Source organism: Triturus cristatus, chromosome 11 (assembly GCF_964204655.1).
Source record: "Triturus cristatus chromosome 11, aTriCri1.1, whole genome shotgun sequence".
In the NCBI taxonomy this organism is placed as follows: domain Eukaryota; kingdom Metazoa; phylum Chordata; class Amphibia; order Caudata; family Salamandridae; genus Triturus; species Triturus cristatus.
Window position 1 is genome coordinate 321,622,916 of NC_140594.1, and position 15,041 is coordinate 321,637,956.

Here is a 15,041-nt window from a genome sequence, read left to right on the forward strand (position 1 = left end):
TTCTGGCAAAATGCCCATCCTCAGGGGTACTTATGATAAAAAGATCACATAAGAACCAACAGTGACCAGCACATAATCGAAACATAATCAAAATAAACTGCTATACCGATTTTGTAACTGCTTATGTAACATAAAACCATGCAAAATAATAAAAAATGCCCTCTACCAAATATATTCAACAAATGAAACAACGCATGCATGTATGAAACAATAAAGATGTTGGACTGATATTACAAAAAAGTGAACTAAATGGTTTTTGTAGAACGATTATAACAAACCTTTCATATAATTAATGATGTGCCCTCATGCTTATGCCTAGAACTAAACAACGCAGATTTTTGGTGTGAGTAGCACGGTTCCGTGCGAGTGGACCTGTTCCCGGTCACGAAGAGACCAAAAGAATGGTTTATGAGCCTGCTGAGTCACACCAAGGTTTAAGATTCTGAGAGGCACCACTTGGGGGTCAGGAACATGCTGAAGATGGGTTCAGAAGCCATTGGGGAGCCTTTTATGTCACTGAGGCTCAGATCAGGAAGTCGCAGACTAGCCCTCGAGTCACTCTGGGGTTCTAGGATCAAGATGGGTTGCAGATCCAGTTTATTCTCTGCAGGCAAGAAAGCAGCATGCAGCAGGTTAGCACAGCAGGGCAGCAGCTCCTTCAGAGTGGCATTCCAGCTGAGTGACAATCCTTTCAGCATCACAGCAGTACTTCTCCTGGCAGAGTATCCACAGGTCCAGAAGATTACTAAGAAGTTCGTGCCTGAGGTCCTTCTTTCATACACTGGTGCCCTGTTCTGGATGGTGGGGGACTCTTCCATACTGTGCCTTTGTAGTGCATGAGATACCCTGCCTCCCCTATGCAGGATCCAAACTAGCTGAAGTGACAATGCAGGCCATTAGACCCTTTGTTTGAAGACAGGACACAGCTTATTCAAGTGTAAGTGAGGCTTGGCTCAGTTCCTCCCTCCCTCCCATCCTGCCAGTGATGGTCCTACCAGCCACACATAAGCACCTATTGTGTGTTTCTGTATAGGAGGTATACACAAAGCCCAACTGCCGACTACACCCAGTCATTTGAACCAGGCAGGCTGCAGGCACCAAATGGCTATGGCAAGAAAATGTCCACTTTCTAAAAGTGACATTTTCAGAATTGCAATTTAAAGGCCGACTTCACCATGAGTGAAAACTTTAAACTGTGATTCCAAAGAAACCAAAAAGTAGGTTTGGCCTGGCAAAATGCTTATTTTGCCAGGTTGAAATGGCAGTTTAAACTACACACACAGGCCCTGCAGTGGCAGGCCTAAGACAAGAGTAAAGGGCTACTTAGGTGGGTGGCACCATCAGCACTGCAGGCTCACTAGTAGCATTTGATTTATAGGCCCTGGGCACATGTAGTGTACTTTACTAAGGACGTATGAGTACATTCAATATTCCAATTGAGAATAAGCCAATGTTGCCATGTTTTAGGTAGAGAACACAAGCACTTTAGCACTGGTTAGCAGTGGTAAAGTGTACAGAGTCCTAAGGCCATTAAAAATGAATTCAGCAAAAGAATCAGAGGAGGAAGGCAAAACGTTTGGGGATGACCCTGCAGAAAGGCCATTTCGAACACCAGCCCAACCAGATAGCTGTGGTTGGGACTTTCTGTTTTTAAGACCAATTTACAATTTATCTTAAAAAAAAATCATAACTATGGTTCTACTAGTTGGATGTTTGTAATTGTGAATTTGTTTATTTATTAAATTAAGCTCTATGTTTCTAACTTGGTTCAGAATTGTTTTGATTCTAAGGAATTTGTAATGTTTTAAAAGTAATTATAATGTAAATAATATTTATATTATCATGAATATACAAATATGCCATGTAATTTAATAAATATAAATATCAATATCACAACCATTTGATCGCATCAAAACAACATGCACTTACAATCATACTCAGAATGTCTGCAAAGTAACATAGTGAAAACTTAGACTGAGTACAGGTTAGAGGTGAAGAGAAGATATAATTTATTGAGACGAGTAACCAGACAGCATACAACTCCTTCCGAGTTGGTGGGTGGTGCAGTCAACTGTCCCATCCACAGGTAGTGTTGGGGATAGCTGTATAGGAAACTTGAAGAATCAAAGGGAACATCACTTCTTCTGCAGTCTTGATCAAAATAGTCCCATCTTATGCCTTCTGATAACTCACAACATCCATCTTTATTGACACTCACAGATTGTTTACAGTTCAGAACACAGATAACTTTTTACATGGAGAAAAGCCTGGAAGGAGCTGGGAGGGAAAACTGAAGAAAATAATTAAGGCAGAAGAATGGGAAAACTGAAAATTGAAATAAAAAAGGTTGTAGAAGAAGACTCTCTACCAAGCTCCACCATCTATGCAGTGGCCCTTGGGAGTGCTGCAACAGAAAAGGAAGGTCCAGAACCATCATCTACTTCTATGGTATAGTGTAACTGGTCAAAACAACCTGGCCACCTCCACAAGGATGCACATTTCTGACCACAGAGTGCAAATGTTGATACAAACTACATGCAATACGCTTCCAATGCTGTGATTGCATGTATCACAGGATTATTGTGGTGACTACATTTAATTTAGATAAGTTACCACTCTTTAACGGGAGAGAATATGTAGAAGCAATGTATCCCACCAGTTGATGTAGAACATTTGTGCATGGCATGAAATTAAATCATACTCAGGAGAGACTAAGAAGAGCAGCTGCAGAGTCTGCACTTCCGATCTTTGTTCTCGGGAGTGTTGGGTCTATTTTTGTTATCACTCCTTTTTTCAGGGCTACTTGTCCTGTGGGCTCCATCACTGTGCAAAGCACATTGGGGACTACTCAGAAGGGTACATTTCACAAAATTCATGTGTGAAATTACTCAGAAGTGTAGACTTACACCTTTTTACGCCCTGAAAATGAGGGTGGAGCCACATTTAAGAGTGTAAGCTACTAAAAAAAAACAATAGTAAGTCTAACACTAGAATTAGCAAACCATTGGTACTCCAACACCCTTTCATAGAAAATAATGGAGTTAGGAACTTAAAATAAAACCCCATGGGAAATAATGTTAAAATAATTTACATTATTTAAAATAGGTATGAGTATGAATAAATATAATTTAATGGTAAAAAGTTAATTATAAAATGTTTTAATAACGTCTATGAATTTAAGAATTAAAGTAATACTATGTTCAATTAAAGTATAATTAAAATACATTAAGGTGTCGATTCCGATCTGTTAAAAAAAATTTGCGTACGACTCGTATCGTACGTGAAAAATACATAAGACTCGCGTCGGGAAAAGGGTACGAGAGGGAGTCAGACTGTTTTACGTACCAATCGTAAAACTGAAGTCCGAACGCGCAAGTACGATCCATACCGCCCGTCCGAATACACAACCGCATGGAAAAGGCCCCGAACGGAGCACGCAGTACCACTCATGTACCCGGGTAAACTTGTGCCCAGGATACGAGTCGTACAGCCCCCCCTCCCCCCGCACATGTCAGCACCGTACCCCCGTATGTCAGCACCGTACCCCCCCTGTCCACACCGTACCCCAGCCCCGTACATGTACGCACAGTACCCCAGCCCCGTACCTGTACGCACCGTACCCCAGCCCCGTACATGTACGCACCGTACCCCAGGCCCATACCCCAGCCCCGTACATGTACGCACCGTACCCCAGCCCCGTACCCCAGCCCCGTACCTGTACGCACCGTACCCCAGCCCCGTACCACAGCCCCGTACCTGGACGCACCGTACCCCAGCCCCGTACCCCAGCCCCGTACCTGTACACACCGTACCCCAGGCCCGTACACCAGCCCCGTACATGTACGCACCGTACCCCAGCCCCGTACCTGTACGCACCATACCCCAGCCCCGTACCACAGCCCCGTACCTGTACGCACCGTACCCCAGCACCTTACCACAGTCCCATACCTGTACGCACCATACCCCAGCCCGTACCCCAGCCCCGTACCCCAGCCCCGTACCTGTACGTACCGTACCCAAGCACCTTACCCCAGCCTGGTACATGTCCGCACCGTACCCCAGCACCCTCACCCAGCATTGCGTATGTATGGACTTTACAACAACATTGCAGATAGAGCACGGTACACCAATATCGCGTATGTACGCACCTTACCTACGCGAAAAAGACTCGTACTGAACCAGGACACTGTAAAACAGCACAGGGAGGGTCAATTCGACTCGCACAACACCATAAAACACGTCTACAGTAGAAAATACATCTCAATGACTGACCTGGCACATCCAAACAGATAAACAGAGGCCCAAACTCACAACCACCTCTTATAACACACCCACCAAAATTTCAAACCCAGCCACACCCACAAATGGACCAATAAAAAGGGCCCACACACACAAACCATGAGCCTTTGCAACAGACCCACTGCTGACAGACCCCACAGATAAACAACTGCACCCATACACCTTAACTTACACACCTTCACACAACCTCCTTCACAAGGACCCACCTTCACATTCAGACCCACACCGTCACATTTACACCCACACACCCACAACCATCCACACCCACACCCCACACCATGCCCACAGACAAGAATCCAAAGTTCACAAGGGAGGAGCTGGACATCCTTGTCAACGAAGTCATCAGAGTCGAGCCACAGCTGTTTGTAACATTGGTCAGACAGACCAGCATAGCTGAAAAATCACGCATGTGGCAGAGGATCGTCGATAGGGTGAATGCTGTTGCGCCCATCAGAAGGACCAGCCATGAATGCCAAGCCAGGTGGTACGATCTGCGGAGGGCAGTCAAGAGCAAAATGAATGAGGACTACGCCCAGACCAACATCACTTGAGGTGGGCTGCCCCGCAGACCGGTATATTACCATCCCTGGGAGGAGAAGGTGATGGCCCTGCTTCCGCCGGTGGGAGTACACGGAGTCAAAGGAGTCGCAGAGCCTGGTGAGTACACAAACAACTTACGTAACATGGGGGTAAGGGCATCCACACCCCAACTACACCAACTGCACGCAACTAACCCCAAGCCCTCACCGGACACAACCACACTCAAAATCCACGCTCATGCCACTAACATGTCCATTCCCCATTCACAAGGCAAGGCCATGCCATGTCCCAGGCTACACGAACCACAAACCCAAGACTGGATGTCCGGGATGCTGGGAGGGTGGGGCTCACAAAACACATTGTGCAACTCAGAAGCAGACACCATTGCCCTCAGCCCATATTGCCCAGGTACATACCCACGCACCATGCCCAATGCACAGGGACCGGCAAAGTACTGACAAGGTAGCTGACACTTGGCCCTGCTGTATGCAGCACAAGGCCCTCCTTTGACCACTGTACACTCAAACACCAACTCCACAAACTCAGATATCTAGCACAGGAACTCACACTCACTGTCATGCCAGCATGCACCATGAGGGGACAGACACATCACCTGGGAGACCCAATGCCAACTCGCACTACACCCAACAGCAGGCCCTGTCACCCCCCCCCGTACACAAGCACACACCCCCGGGGCAGGCAACGGATTTACCCACTCTCACAATGGAGATGTGACACAACAAGATCAATCCGTAGCCAAATAAGCATTCTAGCCAAAAATCTACAGGTCAAACACTCAGGAGAACATATCAATCTGTCCCCCGCAACATACACATCCCCAAGTGGACATTGAGAGGAATTCTAGGCACATCCAACTACCTGGAGGAACTGTGCCAACTTGAATATGTATGAAACATGGATGTCGCATGAAACAGCATTAACATTGTCTCTCTCACACACACAGGGCAACGTCATGGATCTCCCCCCAACAATGGGGGGAAGAATCACAGTCCCAGGCTCGGCGTGAAGATGATCCCACCGGCAGCGACGACTCTCACCAATCCGTGGATGACCCCAACCAACCTGGACCCTCTGGTGCCCAAGCCCCTGCAGCACCTGCATTAGGTACATCTGTGCCAACCACCACCCACATTCCTGCCACAACCCAGGAGACACCCAGGAGCCCTGCTCGCACTGAACAACAGAGCCAGTCTGACCAGGAGGGACAAGGTTTTCCGGGCACCCAGGAGGAGGCAGGCAACCCTGCAAATGCCATCCCTCAGGGGTCCCGTAGACCCGATGTGCCCACAACGGCAGGCCAGGCTGGTGTGGCCTGGGGTGGTGGGAGTGGAGGCAGGCGGAGGCGTGAACCTGACCAGCCAGCTGAGGGAACCGGTATATCACACCTACGCCACATCCTGGACACATACCGGCGTGACACCAGGGGCATCAGCCAGGTAGTGGAGACCCTCAATGGGATGAAGAACCTGCAGGCCGAGCAACATGCCAGTCAACAACCACACCAAGGACGGATGGAGGCAAGACTGGCTGAGCTCCTGGCGGTACAAACGGACATGAGTCGGTCACTCCGTCGGATTGCCAAAAACATGGGCAACCCTCCCTGTGCCCCCGGGCGAAGACCACCACCAGCCACAGGGAGGGAGGAGGAATCGTCCGACGGAGCCTCACAAACATTGTCAAGGCCTGCATCTGAGGGTCCCGCGAGGAAGGTGGGTCGTCCACGGAAAAGACGAAAGAGGCAGCGGCCCATCCACATCTCCCAGGTCACCTGGCCTGGCACCTGGCCCTCTGGCGCAACAGCAGCACCTCATCCAATGACATTCTCTGCCACATGGACTTGCTGGTCCCAGTCTGACCAATGATGACCAACACTGTGGTCTGGACTCTGATGACTTCCAATGCAAAGGATCCCATCTCCCCCTGTGAACTTTGGATTCTATGCACACTGTATAGCACCTATTTGTCCACACTAAACACGCCCCCCACCGATAATAAATCTTCATTTCTCTACTTATATGTTGCAGTCATTTTGCATGAGTACACAACCTACGTGTGGGGAAATGTCAAACTATGCCTGAGTGTTGAAGTAACTCCAGCCATCCATACCCTGGGATCTGAGTCTGGTACAGGACACACATGGGTTACAATATGTCATCCAATACAGACATGGAGCACAATACTCACCCGTGATGGCCTCAAGCTGCTGAGGGGGGGCTTTCAATACTGTGCGGACAGACCAATTTGGAAGAGTATCATTAATGCGTAGAGGTCATGGCTCATGTGGATGTTCACGGGGAGGGAGTACCAGGTATGTTTTGCCAGGTGGGAGAACCATGTCCTGCATGCTGTAGTATGGTGGATGTGAAGAATGGTGGCCAGGGCAAGGTTGGATGCACGGAGATGGCCCATCGGTGTCTCGGATGACAGACGTACAAGGTTGGTTTGGGGTCTGGGGTTGTGGACTGCCTCCTGAGTGTGGGTGGGAAGTCTGAAGGTCATCCTGCAGCAGACAGTGATCCATTGCAGCTATCTCTGGTGGACGGTGATGTGGCTGGGGCGCCGGATGTTGAAGCTGAGATGCACCCTGGATGTGTACAAGTTTCCCTGTAGTTTGGATGTACTTGCTCCTTAGAGGGCAGGGCAGTAGTTGACACGGCTGTTGTCGTGGACCTGGGGGATGGTCTGTCTTTCCTTGGAGTGGATCTATCTGTGGATCATGTGCATCATGCAGATCTGTCTTTCCTTGGAGTGGATCTATCTGTGGATCATGTGCATTATGCAGAGGGTGTTGCAGCATGAGGTACAGATGCTGGTGATTTGCATGGCAAATGTGAGCAACGAATCCATGATGCACACCATCTTGTGTGCGTGGCCACTGGGTGTTTGTGCAGGGCCCTGGCGGGTGGGACACAAGCAGTTGACCCAGCTGTAAGGGTACAATCCTCAGATGATTACCTCAGTCCTGTACAAGTCCAGCCTCAGGTGGCTGATGTTCAGCCATTCATCAATGGACCTCATGCCTTCTTGAAGGTTGGAACTGGCAATGTCTGCGTCTTTGGTGAGGGTGAGGAGCACCTGGCTGTCAATGGCATACGAGCTGATGATGAGGTTCTGTGCGCATGTGATGGTGGAGAGGGGGGTCCTGGACACATTGAAGATTGACACACTGAGAGATGATCCCTGGGCCATGTGCCAGATGACGCCACTATACTACATGCTGAAGGCTTCAGTCCCACTCCCATGGCCTTGCTGGTGTACGGAGCCGGTGGGGAGTAGGAGGGACATGACCTGGTTGGTGTGACAGGGCCTGGAAGGCGGGGCAGCGCTGTGTAGGCAGTTGAAGTTGCACACTCAGCATGCAAAGGTGTTGTGTGTGTGCTTAGGGTATGCCTGAGAGCAGGTGGTTGAGTTTTCGAATGGACATTGCTTGGAGGGGGGCTGCAACATCAGACTGTAGTGTGATGTGGGTCATGCAAGGACATGAGGGCCGTGCAATGTGCACGTTGCATGCGCTAACGGTCCTGCCTTTGGCATCGCGTGGCTGCAACAGTGGCACAGACAAGCTGATGACAGCCAAATGAATGAGTGGAGGGAGGAAGGGAGGAGCATCTTTGAGGCGGGTGTGTTGCCGAATCTGGGAATTTTGTGGGCCCTTGCTGCAGGGGCCGCAGCAGCAGGCGGCATGTCCTGGAAACTATGCCACAAGTTGCATACAAAGACAAGGATGTCAGAAAGGACAACTGCAACAGGCGTATGTAAAGGAAGGAGTGCCCGGTTACCCATGGCACACCCAGAGGCAATGGATGCACAATCAGCAAAGATGACTGACACAGGATCAGGAAACTGAAGGCCGAGCTGCGCACAGTAGACACACCCCCAGCAGGTGTTGACGGCCCGTTGTGGGGGCCAACCTGCCCAAATACATACACAACCATGGACTTCATGCACAATAGAGATTCTAATCCATGAAGAACTGCATGCATGTTGCTAAACTACACATAGACTCATATGCACAATCTTTGACAACTATGCCAGAGATGCCGCATGCAAAGTGGCAAGAGACCTGCATTGACAGAGATGAGGCACCTTGGAGTGTGAGGAACACCTTTATTACTCAGGCTCACACTAAGGGAAATGTAACAATATGAACAGACTCACAGGTCATTTGGCTGAACATGTGGGACCTACACTGGACACCCCCTTCACCACACAGATGTTGTAAATCCTATTGAACTGGCACACAAGTGAAGGGGGTGCGCCAAACACCCCCTGCTGCACACGGAGAGGCGGCAATTCCCCATTGAGCCTCTTATGGGGATGTCCCACACTATGTCCACCCGTAGCATCCTGTATGTTTCAGAGGGACGTTTTACACACATTGATGCCTTCATCAGAATCCACAAACCATTACAGATGACTGTCACGAAGGGTGACTATCAATTCATGGGAGTCATGCTACATGTCATGTGCCCCATGGTAAGTCGACATGTATGCATGGTACCACAACATGCACAGGAACAGTCCCCACACATTTCAAACACCTACCACCCCCAAAATGCCTTGCTGCACTACTTCCCCAAAATGACTTTTCACCAAGTCCGTGCATGTAACGCTGATTCAGCACATGTTGCAATACTCATGAGGAATATCAGGAGGCCAACGATGACAAAAGCAGACGACAGGCGCAAGAACCTGGGGATGACAGACACACAACAAGTCAGCGAAAAAATAGTTAACCGCATACATGGTCATTTACTCTACACGAATAATGTTGTCACCAAGCTAAAATGTGTGGAATGACATCATCACTCGAGTGACACATCAGAACACACCTCTAAGTCACTTAGCATACAGTCAGCTGGACACACACATTGCAACACATGCCACACAAGGCTCAAAGCGTGCACACTCAGACACAGTGACTCACCATTATGAGAAGAAGTTGCGTATGAGCTGACTCCGGATGTCCTCCTCCTCCTCGTCACTTGCCTCATGCCCAAGCCCTTCATCCTCCACGGGTGGATGTTCCTGCTCATCGGGATCCAGGATGAGTGGCACTGCCTTCTCCACTGCCATGTTGTGCAGCATGCAGCACACAAGGAAGATTTTGCAGACCTTCGCCGGGGCATATGGGAGGGACCCGCCTGTCTTGTGAAGGCACCGGAATCGGCTCTTCAGGAGTCCAAACGTCCTCTCATGCACGCGCCAGGTCTGCCCGTGTGCGTTGTTGTAACGGTGATCTGCAGCTGATCTGGGGTTGCGGAGAGGCGTCATCAGCCATGGCATGTTTGGATAGCCAGAGTCCCCTACATGGAAACACCATGTAAAGAAGTGGGTCAGGAGATGCCGTAAGATACAAAGATACCGCTAAACACAGGACAAACAGAGTATACCCACCAACAAGACATGCTCGTTCGTTGTGCAGCTGCAGCATCATTTCTGGCACCCTGCTACGCCTCATGATGTAGGCATCGCTTGCTGACCCTGGAAAATGGGCACAGACATGGGAAATCAGCATGTTAGGTAGACGCACCACAAGGGCATTAATAAGTGATAATGTTTACGGTTGCAATAGGCTACCTCCTGTGCCTGTGGTGGTACCAAAGCCACATGTGTCCCATCAATGGACCCAATTACATGGGGCATCCCTCCCAGGGCATAGAACTCACCCTTGACACCTGTCAACTGCTCACGAGTCGGAAAATGGATGAATTCATCCAGATGCTCCAACATGGCTTCTAGAACATCATGCAGGACATGGCTGAAAATTGTCTGTGACATGCCACCCACATCAGCTATGGTGAATTGAAACGTACCTGTGGCAAAAAAATGTAGGGCTGCCATCACCTTCCTCTTGGGGGTCAGCGCAGTAGGATACCTGTGCCGCGGTTGGAGGTGTCGTTCCAGCTTTGCGGTCAAGTTCTCAATCAACTCTTGCGAGAAGTGATAACGTCTTATGCAGTCACGTTCCCTCATGGCGCCCAAGTCTGGCATTGGTCGTGGGAGAGGTGGTGCCCTGCAGAAAATTGGAATGATTAACGAAGAGTGAGAACATAACAACATCAATGTCAATGAACTGAGCACATGCTCAACTGCTAATACACATCTGCTAAATACAGAGTCTGGTCTTTGCAATACATCCAGGGCACGTATGCCAGCCAGGTGATACTCCTACGAAAAGGCAGCTACACCCGTTGATTGTCAAGTCTACATGACATGCCCTGAAACGATCCGTGGGCCAGTGTAAGTCAACGGCCAGAGACATCACAGGAGTGACATACATCCACATATCTGCATTTGAAGGATGTCATCTCATACAGACAGCTGGCGGCAAGCTAGACCCACAGGTCACATGTCATTAAAAATGTACAGATCACACACATTGCGATGAAGGTGTTCACGTGAAAACCGAAAACACAGACATTGAGATGACGCAGATATGTCCCCATGTCAAAATATCATGTTCGATGCATCCAGACACATGTAACGTGTGAATCCACATGTGGCATGGTGTGCCTATATGTGTGCCATGCCCATCTACACACAGACACATGTTGGATGCAGTAACAGCAGATGCAGTTGACGGAACAACAACAGCAAGCTCATGGGAACACATGACACACACATGACATAGTCACATCGGGGCACGCTGGTAGTTGTCAGGTGTTAGTGTCCCTGTCCCTGGCATTAGGGGACAGTTGTGGGTGTTGGTGACTGTGCCATACCAGTGATGCAGTGCTTGACACGTTTGTAATACATGCACACTAGTGCAAAGTGTGAAGGGGAAGTGTGCCACATAGTGCCCCATCACACATGACATGTGTACACAGGTCATCACACATCTATTGTGCTAAAACATGAGGGGACATGTGCCATATCACTGCCTAACACACCTAGGCCCTGCACATGAAGGACTGCAATGACAATGACTTGATGTACAGCCTTGTGCGAGTCTGAGACCTCCATTCCTTTTGTGTGCGCCTCCTATCACAAGTGTAAGTTGTGAAACGCACCGTACACACGCTCTGAGGGCGTGTGTACGGTCCGTATCACTATATTTGTGTTGCCGTCGGAGTACGTGTGTGTGTACGGACGGTACACACGTACGTGTACTACCGTAGTACACGTACGTGTACGACCAGTGTGTACACGTACGTGCACAACTAGTGCGTACACGTACGTGTACGACCAGTGTGTACACGTACGTGTACGACCAGTGTGTATACATATGTGCACAACTAGTGCGTACACGTATGTGTACGACCAGTGTGTACACGTATGTGTACGACCAGTGTGTACACATACGTGCACAACTGGTGTGTACACGTATGTGTATGACCAGTGTGTACACATACGTAGTGTAGTGATGTTGTCTCGCTTTGTCATCCTCACAGGTAACTGCCTACGAGAAGGGGAAGATATGGAAGTGGGCCGTCAGGGCCGTGATATCGGCGGAGGTTCGCAGTCGGCGCCTAGCCCAAGTGAGGAAACGCTGGCAGGACATCCGGTGCTGGACCCGGAGGATCGCCCGGGTCCTGCTGAATGACTCACCTCCATGCCCCCACGGGGGGCGACGACTCCTGACCCACCAGATGAAGCGTGTCCTGGCGGTGGTCTTCCCTGACATGGATAGGTGGTTACAGGAGGGACAGCAGCAAGGAGGGGTAGGTACATGTGTGTTTGTTGTGTGTCACCAGCTTTTGGAACTGCTCAGTCACCTGGATACACTGCCAGGGTTTATATGTGCAGTGCATATCCTGTTCCCCCAAGTCAACCGGTGCTGTTCTTCCTCCCTTCCCCTCCTTGACATGTGTTCCCTGGTCTGTGTGTAATCACTTTTGCATATGGTCATCTAGGCTGCCAGTTAATCCAAGTGCACACTGCTTTCTGCATCATGTGTGGAGGTGATCTGTGACATGTGTTGGTACCTTGCATGTGCCCTGTCCTGTTCAGTCATTTGGGGGTCCATATTTGTTGGCACTGATGCTGAGTCTCAACATAGGAGTGTGAGGTCTCAAATGAACAGACTTGCAGCATGCATGACAGATGTTGTGGCCTCAGACATGATGTGCATGAGTAGGAGATATGCATAGTGCCGGGACTGTTGCTCATGTTACAGTCAGATCAGTCCAGGACCATGGAGCAGTGTGCCCACTACAGTCTCCTAAGACACCCTTGCCTCGGAATCATGTGTGTTATCCAACACTGTGCCCATTCTCTGTGTGTTCAGCATAGGTTGGCCTCTGTGGCATTGTTCCCTGGCCTCATTTGTATTTATGTAAAGTGTGTCCATTGTACAGGGTGACCCCATTTGGCTTGTGCATCCTCACACTGGACAGTGCCTGTGTGTCTATGTACAACTATCTGTTGATGGTTGTTTGTCACAAATATGTGTTGGCAGCCTCACGAGGTGATGTGGAGTACATTTAGGAATTCTTGATGCACATTTTAGTAAACCCAGATTAAGAGGTGTAACTTCTTGATCTGTCTCAATCACATTGTGTCAGGTATGGGGGGTTTGTGCGGGCAAGGCCTACATGTCCAAACCTTATGTCTCCTTGCCAGGTCTGACCTGTGTTTGATAATTGTCTGGACAGACACTCAACATGCAGTGACCCAGTCATGTTGTGCAGGGTTTAATGTTTGTGCTTTGCAGCATGTGTCAAAAGTTAAAATACATGGTTCCTGCTCATCCATTTTTGGCACCAGTGTGTGGTCCAGATGCTACGTAGTTTGCTCTTTGTGTGCTGACATCTGTGTGGACATTCTTGGTTCCCATGAGGGTGTCTCCTTGTCAGGACCAGGCGGAGATAGGCACATGGGGTAGGTGGGGGTCACGTAACACGGAAGAGGGACTACAACTCCCATAATCCCTGGGCGTATCCCTGACCCCTGACACACAGTGATAAGCCCTGCCCCTGGGGAAGATCGGGGCTTGTCACTTGTAGAACGACCCAGCCGCAGCAGGAGCTCACCTGCTGGACTCTTGCCGTTCGCATAATCCCTAGGTCTGCAGAACACTCGTGACGGGGGGAAGGCGATCCTGGACCTCCTCGCTACTGTGGACATCCCGTCAGCATACGGAAAGGACGAGCCGGGAGAACTCGGCAATTATAGGCGTCCGTGGTGGTGCCTGAGCGCAGGTTGCACGGAGCATTCTCACTGGGGTCCTGACAATTAGGAGCCCCGTACAATGCCTGCGAAAACGCTGCACGGAGCAGTGGTTTTCGCCTGATACTGATCACGGAGGGGAAAAGACCTCCTACCTCACTCGAAGTACGGAACTTCAAGTTCTTCGAGCCCAGGGCGGCTGATGCTGCCGAATTAAGCCTACACTAGGGTAACAACATTACAATCCAGAGAGATTGTAATCCGGGACTCTACAGTTCTGCCCTGCCCCGAGCAAGTATCCGGCTACTTCCCCCTGGGGCAAGGTATCTCCAGGACAACGCGAGTTAAGGCGGTAGAGCGTGAGGACAACGTCTCTACCCTTGGTGGAACTCCCGTCTAGGAAAGAGAGAACCTGACTGCGCAGAATACCCTATGGAACTGCTCCCTAAGTAGTGGGAGAAGAAGAGCTCAGCCGGACGGCGAACTCTAACTGCAGCGAGGGTTATCTCCAGCCAGATAAGTACCTCTGGTGGAATGAGTTAATTCCACGCCTTGTTTTGTTTTCCTTCGTTTCCTTTGAATCCTTATTTCACTTCGTGGCATTTGCAGAGCCGTGTCACCAACGACTAAGGCACAGGGGGTGGCAGATAGGGATGTGAGGTCCTCAGCATCCGAAGAGATCCATTCCTGAGCCTACAGCGCCACCTGGTTTCTTTTCTTTTCTCCCTTTTTTCCCTTTCCCCTGGGGAGAGATTATTCTTGTGTGGTTCCCCATCCGTTCACTCGAGGGTATCTCTCCGAAGGGGAAGAGGTTTACTAGCATCATCATCGTTCCTGCTGTATCCGGCTGTCAGGTGCGTGAGCAGCCTATCTCTGTATGACAGAGTGACAAGCCCACGGATAATTACGGCCCGAACGATGGACACCAATACAGTACTCACGTCAGTGTTAGAAACCTTGACAGCTCTACGAATGGAGGTAGATGCCTTTCGGGGGGAAAACTTAGAACTCCGTAATGAGATGAGCACGATGAGACGTGAAGTCGCAGGGTTGTCCCGCACTAGCGCCCC

The 15,041-nt window shown here is 49.7% G+C and overlaps 1 protein-coding gene across 1 annotated transcript in view; it reads left to right on the forward strand.

The window, feature by feature from the left end:
• LOC146784130 (tyrosinase-like) overlaps positions 1-15,041 on the forward strand; it is a 252,856-nt gene that overhangs the window by 26,334 nt on the left and 211,481 nt on the right. The window lies entirely within an intron of this gene.